Raw genomic sequence first — 6,515 nt, forward strand, 5'->3', positions numbered from 1 at the left:
AATTAGTCGACAAAAAAAAAAAATGATTCTGGTGATACATTCGAGTAATTAAATGTTTTACCATTAGTAAACTGGATTTTTTGTCATAACCAGAATTTTCCAACAAAATGGATCCATTTAAAAAATGATCATGAGAAAATGCGTAAATATACTCCCGAAAGATAAGTGGGTATAGGAAGTCACGTTGCCGAGATTTCTCAAGTTCTAAATATCCTTTAAATTCCGCCATTTAAAATTTCATTTGAACTGGGGATACGATAATGGGATTTATTGGGTTATCAAATGATACATAGTGCGATACAGTCAAAACAAGGTATTACAGTAAAATAAAGAATAATAATAGATACCTCGTAAATAGGTAAGACTTATCAACGGACTCTCTATCCTCTCTTTTCTTTTGTCATCTAATTGGTTTCTATTTTAGGATAAAAAAGATGGTTAGAAATCCTTTATTTTTTCAACCCAATCGCTCTTTTGATTTTGGAAAAAAACTCTTTATCAATATACTGCTTCTTCTACACATTCCCCTCTACCTCATAACGTAGAGTAACTAATAGTTAGGACTTAGAAAAAAATGGATAACTCACTCATAAGAAAAGTCCTTCCCGCATCAAGCACTAATATAGTTTTAACGTCTAATTAGATCGGCGAATCATTCAAATTAAGAACATAAGCCCGTTACTTTTTATTTCTCTATAATTGGAGCATAGTGCCCTATCCATTTATTCATTCGACCCGACTTTACTTTTTTTTCCGCATCAAGAATTCAAACAAGTTTGGCCTAATCTAGTAAGGTAAAAATATTACTAGAATTTTCCATTAATACGACATGCTGCTTTTTCCATTCATTCCTTTCAGGATCAGTCGCGGTCTTACAAACTCTACCGATAGTATGGACGAATCTGTTACTTCATAGAAATGTGTAAAAGATGCTAGCCGCACTTAAAAGCCGAGTACTCTACCATTGAGTTAGCAACCCCAAAATATGAAAAATTTTTCTGTGTAGATACAATCGGAATCAAAATAACAAAAGAAATGAAATTAGATGACGTAATCAAAATATTGCAATAAAAAAAACTTCTTATATCACTTACACAAAAGTAATTTTTTGTATCACAAAAAATACAATGAGACCATCATGTGCGTGAAAAGCAAGGGTCATGAAAGGGAGATAACTAGCTTCATTTATACACAATCGGATTATATTTGTTTGATACACTGTTGTCAATATTAATGTGAATAATGAAAAACGCCTATAATGGACAAAACAAAAGAATTATAAATGAATAAAAAACAAATGGAAATAACAATTTGAGTTGAATAACTATATTTAACTAGATAAAGTTAACAAAATAGAATAAGAGAAAATATTCTAATAATAATAAATTCTATTAAAATAATAGAAAAGAATTAAAAAAAACTACGTACTTAGATTGGCACTATAGAGATAATCAACATAGATAGACATAAAAGATGTAGGCGAAAGAAGAAATTAAGGAAGAAGTAGAAAAAAATATATCGGGTTTGTGGATTGAATAAACCCGATATATTTTTTTTCTATTCATCTTAGATCAATTTATATCAATAAAATAAAAATCGATTTTTTCATTAGCGAAGACGCAATTTTAAGGTAATAAGTGTATAGTATGAATAGAACAAGAGAGAGGGGGAAATACTAAAGAAAAGGTTAGTCAAAGCTATATACAAGTTAAGTTATCACACCCTCGTTTTTTTATTTCATTAATAAAAATGGAATTTCGGTTATTGATTAAGGTGAAGTTCCGTAAAAACACCTGCCTTCTTTAAAATATCATGAACAGTTCCTGTAGGTTGAGCACCCTTTTCAAGGAAATATAGAATAGCAGGAACATTTAAATAGGTTTGATTCTTTATCGGATCATAAAAACCCACTTTACGAAGATCTCTTCCTTCTCTTCGGCATCGAACATCAATTGCAATGATTCGATAAACGGCTCATTGGGATAGATGTAAATTTTAAGTACCCCCCCCAGAACCGTATAAGAAGTTTTCTCCTCGTACGGCTCGAGGAAATTCAAAGTTATGTATAGAATTCTAATTAATGTCAAATAGATCTATAGATTATTAAATCAATTAGACTATGATTTAAAAATTTTTTTCTTATTCTTTTGTTTTTCTTTTGAAAAAAAAAACTCATTCTTATCCCCATAACTCAAGTTGGATAACTCTCACGCAAAGGAAAAAAACCCTTAAGCTTAAGCATTTCATTTATTGAGCGGTCTCTAACCTCTTTATTTTTGCCTGTCTCCGTTAGAATCTATTTCGATTCTTCATTCTGATCTAGTTTAGTTATTGAGACAATTGAAAAAGATTTTTACTTGTTCCGGGATCCTTTATCCTTTCCTTGAATCATTGGGTTTAGACATTACTTCGGTGATCTTTAATCGTTTCAAAATGGTAGCAACATACCATTTTTTTTGATTTCCTTTTTATCAAAGAATCATATAAATAATGGATTCTCGTGTGATACACTTTTAATCCAATTTGATGTTTGAATTTGAAACTTGTTCGAATTGGATCCTTTCGATTTGTATACCGAACCTATACTTACGAAGTAGTTTTAACTTATTGATTGACACTAACCCTAGATCTCTGCCCTTGATAAATGAATCAATACTTTCTACTCGAGCTCCATCATGTACTATTTACATCAAAAACCCTAAAAAAAAAAAAGAGCTCGAGTGCAACCGAACAAACTATGTCGAGTCAAGAGCATCTTCATTCCTATATAATATAAAATGGTGGGTGTAAGAATCCACAGTGGATCATGTCCTTCAAGTCGCACGTTGCTTTCTACCACATCGTTTTAAACGAAGTTTTACCATAACCTCTAATTTCTTGGAACTGGTATGTAATTGATTCATTTATGGAATCATGTATAGTCATTGGGTTAGTTGGTCCATAGTAATCTATACTCTTATGACATGGGTAGTTTTTGAAAAAGTCTTAGCAATACTTCAATTTATTGAAACCCATATTTTATTGTATATATTGTATCAATAACATTTTTTTGTATGAGTGCAATATTTATTTCTCTATATATAGATATTTTCTAGATAGAGAGAGATTTTTTGAAATTTCTATAAAATCAATTAAGAAATAATTAATTACGAATAATTAAGAATCTCCATTTTTCAATTTCTTCATAGAATGGATTCACGAGTTTAACACTTCTTCGAGTACCAAGGACTCATAAGAAATAATTAAAAAGATTTACTTGATTGAAAATTTACTACCTAAATATTATATTATAATATTATTTGAATAAATTTTTGTAAAGGATTTATTACATTTGATTATGATAAATAAATGTATATTCGGGATTAACCCATCAATTAGATAGATCTAAAATAAAAAAAAAAAAAAGAAATAAAACGATAAAAATAGATAATAACAATACATACATATCAGCATTTTCTGCCTAGTTTATTTAACTTAAGAGACTCAATAATCTTTCCTTAAAATAAAGTGAAAAAGATGTATGAATTGTTACTTGGATTTACAATTATTCATTACAGACAAACATACGAAAAAATGAGGTGAAAAGAAATACATAATATGTTACATATGTAACTTGATTCTTTGTTAATCAGATTCGGGCAGATATTCAAATTGATATCTTCCGTTATGGATTAACTCCTATCTACCCCCAATTAGATCGAGTAGATGCATCATAAATAAAAAAAGGATCCTACGGGGGACTGGACTAGTTTCGGAGGTGCTAGACTATCTTGTATAAGGCGAAAGTCAAACAGATCTAGAGTAAACGATTGTTCCTACCTATTTTTTTTTATTTGACTCTAAAATTTAGTACCCTAAACCCTAAATAGGTCTTAAGTTTCTTAAGACCATTAATTCAATTCCATTAGTGCCAAAAACACAAGACCTTCGTGTTTATAATTCAGAAATCCACAGAAAAAAAATACTCGGGTTTCACAAACCATTTAAGAGATAGAGAATAATAGAGGCTTTCGCATTTCTGAAATGCATCATTATAAGAAAATAATAAAGAACAATCACATTCGATCTATATTTAGACTCTTAAGCATAAGGTTGTTTAAAACGGCAATCTATAGTCTGATATCGAATATTTTTCCATATATCTTATAATATACTATTATTATATATAATAATAATACGCATACTCTGGGACGGAAGGATTCGAACCTCCGAATAGCGGGACCAAAACCCGTTGCCTTACCACTTGGCCACGCCCCATTTATATTCAACACTAATAAACACTAATATTGGTAGTGCTTAGTCGTCAATTCCAGTACAAATATTTATAGAATAAATTAGATTGTTGCTCAGATTTTGATACGTTTATAGATCCAATTAAACTCAATTTATTGATCATTACATATAATTCCATTAAGATATTGTATGAAAGTAGGATTTCTTCTATTCTCGTTTTATTTGAGAATTGAAGGATTTTTGATTGGCTGAGTTCAAATCAAAGAAAGGTTTTTTGACCTACTTTATGTTATTAATTTTTCCCTTATCCCTTATATCATAGCAATAATAGGGGATTAATAACTCAATCAAATCAAAAGAAATACAATTATCTTCAAGAACAAAGAAAAAAAAATTGTTATGCTTAATATCTTAAGTTTCATCGGTATCTGTCTTAATTCTTTCCTTTATTCAAGTAGTTTTTTCGTCGCCAAATTGCCCGAGGCCTACGCTTTTTTGAATCCAATAGTAGATGTTATGCCAGTAATACCTCTATTCTTTTTTCTATTAGCTTTTGTTTGGCAAGCTGCTGTAAGCTTTCGATAATATTTTTAATACTGTCCGAGACAAATTCATGATTTACTAGAAAAAAAAAAAAAAAGATTCTAACTAGTTATAAGATCAGATAAGTTGTACATACAGTCTGAAGCTTTAAGTTGAATCCAATATTGAAATTATTCTATAGCTATGATAAATCTGGATCACTCTCATTTTCTTATTCTTACTTTTTTCCTTTGAACGACCCTCTTCGAGTCCCCCACAATATAGAATTGTGGGTATGAAATCCAATTTTGAGTAATCAAGGACTCAACTCTTAAAATTTTTTCCTATTTATAGAAATAACTTCACTGCATTTCTTGGTGTCAAACCAGATTAAAATAGAGAATCTATTCTCTTAAAAAAAAAATGATCTTGGAGATTGTGTAATGCTTACTCTCAAACTATTTGTTTATACAGTAGTAATATTCTTTGTTTCTCTCTTCATTTTCGGATTCCTATCTAATGACCGCGGACGTAATCCGGGGCGTGAAGAATAACAAAATCAGATTTTTTTTCCTTGCTTGATTTTGAAATGTTCTTAACATTTTATCTATTCCACATCTTTCCTCAACTATAAAAAAATACCAAGTAATTGACAGAAACGGAAAGAGAGGGATTCGAACCCTCGGTACAAAAAAATCGTACAACGGATTAGCAATCCGACGCTTTAGTCCACTCAGCCATCTCTCCCCAAATTGAAAAAGGATAATTACTATGATACATTGTATAAAAAATAGAAAATAAAGGCTTGAAAAAAGCCCTTCTTTATCTCTCTTTATTATCTTTATCTACCCCTTTATAGATATATAATTTCATTATATTGATATAGATAATTATCTAGATATATCGATGGATATCTATCAAATCGATAAAAACTTTTTTTTATTAGGAATTCCATTTAGATAAATTAGATTTCATTAGATAAGGGCTCAAAAGAAGAGATATCTTCAATCCTAATATATAAATAATACCAATATATTAAAGATTCATAAAAATATTTATAAATAAAAAGAAAGTACCTTTTTTAGTTTATTTCATCCGAAAAGCCCTTTTCTTTTTATTTTTAGTTCCACGGCCTGGCCTGGTCAGTACCTAGCCGGGCTTTTTTTGTTCCAATAAATCGTAGATCAAATTATTTATTTGATTTGAAAATGTTTTTGAAAAAAAAAAAAATAGAAACAACAAGAATCCTAAGAAGATTTATTATTTCAATTCCTATGATACAGAAAAAGATGATATAGAATCAAGGTTCGATTTCTTATTATTATTTTTTAGTACTTTACTAGAATAAAAAACTTGTTAATTAGTTAATTAAAACGAGTCCTCTTTTCCTAATCTCATTAGTGGCCCTGATGAAAATACGTCAACGCTCAAATTTTCATGATTATTTTCTGATCCGATCTTTTTATTACTTATTAATACGACTTATTTTCGTCTTCGACAAAAGGTCCATTTATATACAATAATTGCATTGTAGCGGATATAGTTTAGTGGTAAAAGTGCGATTCGTTCTATTAATCCCTTAATAGTTAAGGGATCCTTCGGGTTGATTAATATTCCGATCAAAAACTTTATTTCTTAAAAGGATTTAATCCTTTACCTCTCGATGAAAGATTCGAGGAAAAATAAAAATTCTCGTGATTTGTATCCAAAAATATGTTCTAAATTGAAAAAATTGGATCATGAAATTACGAAACATAATT

General features: G+C 29.6%; 1 non-coding gene across 1 annotated transcript; it reads right to left on the reverse strand.

Annotated features, from left to right (window-relative positions):
- Positions 1–5,414: 5,414 nt before the first annotated feature.
- TRNAS-GCU (transfer RNA serine (anticodon GCU)) lies at positions 5,415–5,502 on the reverse strand. The gene has a single exon. It is a non-coding gene; the product is annotated as a tRNA-Ser (tRNA).
- Between the last annotated feature and the right edge of the window lie 1,013 nt (positions 5,503–6,515).

This window comes from Cucumis melo, unplaced genomic scaffold (assembly GCF_025177605.1).
Source record: "Cucumis melo cultivar AY unplaced genomic scaffold, USDA_Cmelo_AY_1.0 utg001663l, whole genome shotgun sequence".
NCBI classification, from domain to species: Eukaryota; Viridiplantae; Streptophyta; class Magnoliopsida; order Cucurbitales; family Cucurbitaceae; genus Cucumis; species Cucumis melo.